Raw genomic sequence first — 5,144 nt, 5'->3', positions numbered from 1 at the left:
CCCTGCGCGCACACTCACAGCCACACAACCCCTGTCCCTCCCGGCCCGGCTAATCCATCGCTCCCTGCACCATCACCTCTCCAGGCAGGGTCCCAAGGGGTCCCAACACCCCCCCCCCATGGGTCCCAAAGCTCCTATGGGTCCCAACGCCACCGTGATGTCCCCTGTCCCCCATGGGTCCCAATGCCCCCACGGGTCCCAACACCACCATGAGGTCCCCTGTCCCCCATGAGTCCCAGTACCCCTGTGAGGTCCCCAGCCCCTGATGGGTCCCAATGCCCCCATGGGTCCCAACACCACCGTGATGTCCCCAGTCCCCCATGGGTCCCAATGCCCCCATGGGTCCCAATGCCACCATGAGGTCCCCAGCCCCTGATGGGTCCCAGTGTCCCCATGGGTCCCAACATCACCATGGTGTCCCCAGCCCCCATGGGTCCCAATGCCCCCATGGGTCCTAACGCCACTGTGGTGTCCCCAGCCCCCATGGGTCCCAATGCCCCCATGGGTCCCAATGCCACCGTGATGTCTCCAGCCCCCATGGGTCCCAGTGCCCCTGTGAGGTCCCCAGCCCCCATGGGTCCCCGGGAGCACCTCTGGGACAGACGAAGGACCCCACACCCTGCGCCGGCGTGGGAGCCGGGCCGCTCGCCAGCCGCTCGCGCCACCTCGGGTCGATGGGCTGGCAGCCGGCTCGGCCGCCCCGGCGGATGCGGCCGCTCGCTTAGTTTTATGAGCAATTGATTCCTTTCCTCCTTTTAATCGGGCCGCGCGGTGCCGAGCGCCCAGCCGAGCGCCCCGGGGTTTCGGGAACGGCTGGCTGCCGCCGGGCCGGGAGCTGCTCCGGCTGCACCTCGGCACGGCTCCGAGCGCGGCGGCGGGCGGTGAGAGGGGGACAAGACCCCGTGACGGCCGAGGGGGTCTCAGTCTGCGGGCTTGCCGGCATCTCCAGCAGGGTGCCAACCCAGGGAATGGGACACGGGATGAGGGATGCTCCAACCCTGGGCATGGGACACAGGATGCTCCAACACTGGTCATGGGACATGGGACACCCTGGCACTGGACAAGGTCCATGGGAGCTGGGACACCTCAGTGCTGGACATGGGACATGGGACATCCTGACACTGGACAAGGTCCATGGGAGCTGGGACACCCCAATGCTGGATATGGGACACCCTGGCACTGGACAAGGTCCATGGGAGCTGGGACACCYCARTGCTGGATATGGGACACCCTGGCACTGGACAAGGTCCATGGGAGCTGGGACACCCCGATGCTGGACACGGGACATGGGACATGGAACACCGTGGCACCGGAGAAGGTGAGAGGATGCAGCGGGCTCCAGCAGCCGGAGCGGGGGCTCGGGAGCACCACGGAGGATGCTGCGGCGTGCCGGGGCCGGGAGGAGCAGGGTGAGGCGCTTCCCGGCAGGGCCCTGCCGCCCGCCCGCCCTCGCCGGCGCTCCTCGCTCCTCGCTCCTCGCTCCTCCCCGGGGTTGTGGGTTTGCGGCCGCGCTCGCACTTTCCCCGCCGGGCAGGTGACGGCGAGGACAAGGGCGCCGAGCTGCCGCACAACAGGAAGCGCCTCCGCGCCTCCTCCCCAGCCCCCGCGCCCCACGTTGCATGTGCCGAGTTGTGCCCGGCAGCGCCGCCGCCCTGCCCAGCCCCGGCGGCACCCGGGGACTGCCCCGGCGTGGGGTTGCACTGGGGCACCGGGTTGCATGGGGACGCAGGGTTGCAGTGGGGTGCGGGGGCAAAGAGGTGCTTTGGGGCACAGGGTTGCATGGGGGTGCAGGGTTGCACTGGGTCATGGGGTTGCATGGGGGTGCAGGGTTGCATGGGGGTGTGGGATTGCACTGGGGCGTGAGGTTGCATTGGGGCGTGGGGTTGCATTGGGGTGTGGGGTTGCATTTGGGACGTGGGGTTGCATGGGGGTATGAGGTTGCATTGGGTGCGAGGTTGCATTGGGGTGTGGGGTTGCATGGGGGTGCAGGGTTGCATGGGGGTGTGAGGTTGCATTGGGGTGTGGGATTGCATTGGGGGCACGGGGTTGCACGGCGATGTGGGGTTGCACTGGGTCACGGGGTTGCACTGGGTTGTGGGGCTGCATCGGGGTGTGGGGCTGCATCGGGGTGCGGGGTTGCACTGAAGTGCAGGGGCGCAGAGTTGCACTGGGGCACAGGGTTGCACTGGGGGTGCAGGGCTGCATGGGGACACAGGGTTGCATCGGGGTGTGGGCTTGCACTGGGCTGCAGGGGCGCAGGGTTGCATTTGGGGCGCAGGGTTGCATTGGGTGCGGGGTTGCACTGGGGTGCAAGGGCACAGAATTGCATTGGGGGTGCAGGGTTGCATCGGGTGCGGGGATGCAGCGGTGCATCAGGGCGGGGAAGGCGCAGCGAGGCCCTGGAGGGGCCGGCGCGGCACGGCGCGGCGCACAGCGGGTGCCGGAGCCGCCGATGAGTCACGGCGAGCGCAGCGCGGCCCCCGGGGCGCCGCAGCCGCCTGCGTGGGAGGCTTTGCGTGCTGCCGCCTGGCCGCGCTGCCAGCTGCGCTGGGGGGGGGGGGGCCAGCAGCTGGAGCAGGCGCCGGCGGGATCCAGGCCAGCAGCTTCGGGGCCGGGACGGGGGGGAATCCTGCAGCCCGTCCTGCAAGGCTGGGGCTCCCGCAGGGCACCCGCAGCCCGTGCAAGCCGCCCCACGGCACGGCAGGCTTTGCAGAGCGCTCGCCTCCCGCGCTCGCCCCCCCCTCCTGCAGCAGGGCACCGGCCCCGAGCCGCCGGTTTTTGCAGCCGCGCGGAAGGGCCGAGCCGCAAGGCGCCGGGCGGAGGCGTCGCTGGCAATGGCCACGTCCCTGTGCACGAGGCTCCGCCGCCCCGCGTGAAGCAGGGACGCATCCGGACGCGCGGAGGTGCATCGGAGCCGCTCGCCCCCGGGCGTGCGAAAGATGCAGCAGCCGGGAGCGAAGCAAGGCCAGCCATCATATATTGCTTTTGCTTACCCCCCCCCCCCCATGTTTCTCCAGAGTTTCCAAATTGCTTTTTCCTGCCCTGCACCCCGGCGCTGGATGGGGTGGCCGGGGGGTGAAATTGGGGGCTAGAGCCGGGACCTGGCTCTTTGCAGCCCCAGCGCAGCGCGGAGGCAGCCGGCCAGGGCTCTGCTCCGAGGATGGGCTTGTTTTCCCCCAGACCACCCGGGAGCCCCCTCGTCACCCTTCCCGTTAGCCATTTGATTGCACCGTCATCTCTCCGCCCCGGCTGCCCGGGAGAGGTGCTGCTCTGTCCCCATCCCGATGGGAGCAACCTCCTCCGCTGCCCTGGGCGCCCGCTGCTCCGACCTGCCGGGCCACCTGGCTCCCTGTGGCCTCCACATATCCCGGCCGGCCGGGCATCCCGGGGCAGGGCAAGTTTGGGGAGCTGGTGGGTGCCTTGCTGCAAGGCGGCACTGATGGGTGCACAGCGCCTTGCTGCAAAGCAGTGCCGACAGGCACACAGCGCCTTGCAGCGCCGAGCACCCCAACGGCGACCCGAGCACCCCTTCGCCGGCGCGAGGCCGGGCGCTCACCTGAATACGGCCTTCGTCCAGTCCGAGCCGCCCTTGAAGCCCTCGGCCCTGCGGGCACCGGCTGAGGCCGGACACAACTCGCTGCAACAGTGGGGAGCTGCCTCAGTTTCTCCACAGGGACCGGCCGCCAGCGCCGCTGCAGCCCATCCGCACAGCGGGGACGGCAGGTGGGGATGGCCGTCCCCCAGCAGCCGCCAAAGCGCAGGGAAACACCGGGATGCCAGCGGCTCTGTGCAGCTGCCTCAGCCCCCCGGGATGTGCATGCAAGCGTGTCGAGAGCACGCGCATGTGCAAGCGTGTCGAGAGCACACGCATGTGCAAGCGTGTCGAGAGCATGCGCATGTGCAAGCGTGTCGAGAGCATGCATGTGCGTGCCAAGAGTACACACATGCAAGCGTGCAGAGAGCAAGCGTGTGCAAGCGTGTCGAGAGCATGTGCGTGCACGACACCCCGCAGGGACACTGCACTGCACCACGGGGCTGCAAAGTGCTGGCAGCTCCCTCCTGCCTAAAGCGCCTTTGGCTGGGCCTCCTGCCCTCTCCCACGGCCGTGCTGGGACCTTCCGGCTCCGTGGGCTCCGCCGAGCCGGGCTCCCTTGGGGAAAAGAGAGCAGCCGGGGGCTGCGCAGGAGCAACCCCGCTGCGGCCGCCAGCCCGGGGCCGAGCCTCGCAGGTCCTCCTGCAAGTCCTCCGGCAGAGGAGGTGACACTACCCCATTCTGGGGCTAGCGTCACTTTTTGCACAGCCTGTTCGGAAAATCCAACCTCGCCTGCCTGGGGCTGGTATGACCTGCTCGGATGCGAGCGGCGGTGCAATTCCCTAAATGCAGCCGCCTGCCTCGGCAGGGTTTTGAAGCCTCCGGAGACTTTCCGGCGACATTAAATACCGCTGCCTGTGACGAAGCCATCAGTTATGGCCGGGGATAAAAGCGCTCCGTCGATTGCAGGGTAATAAATTGCTTATTAGCAAGGCCGTGAGCCACGGGAAAGAAAGAGCGGCTGCGGAAAAGAGCGGCCGCGGAGACGTTTTCCGGCATGGCTGAGCCTGCATGCACCACCGGCACCCCTGGCTTCCCCAGGCTTCCTCATCGGCACCCCTGGGCGTAATGCCGGACCTCTCCAGGGGAAACTGAGGCAGAGGGGCGCCAGGGCCGGAGCGTGCGGCAGGAAGCAACCCCAACCCACAAGCCCCCCTTCCCGGCCTCGTTTATTTTTGGGGGAGACCCGAACCAGGGGGAACGACTCCCTGAGGGTCCCGGCCCCGCTCCACTCCCCGAGGGTCCCCGCTCCGCTAGGACCTCTCCGCGGCCCGGCCCGGAGCTGCAACGGCGCTAGGACCGCCCCGGCGCTAGGACCACCCCGCGGCCCGGCCCGGAGGGGCAACGGCGCTAGGACCGCCCCGGCGCTAGGACCGCCCCGGCGCTAGGACCGCCCCGCGGCCCGGCCTGTGACGTCACGGGGAATCCCGCCCGGGGATTCACACCTTGCCTCGCACCGCCTCACCTTGCAGCGCTTTGCACGCCTCGCCTCGCACACGTTGCACGCCTCTCCTTGCACGCCTCGCCTCGCACGCCTCACCTTTGCAGCGCT

Source organism: Apteryx rowi, unplaced genomic scaffold, assembly GCF_003343035.1.
Source record: "Apteryx rowi isolate R43461 unplaced genomic scaffold, aptRow1 scaffold_498, whole genome shotgun sequence".
NCBI classification, from domain to species: domain Eukaryota; kingdom Metazoa; phylum Chordata; class Aves; order Apterygiformes; family Apterygidae; genus Apteryx; species Apteryx rowi.
Note: the sequence above shows the minus strand (reverse complement) of the source record.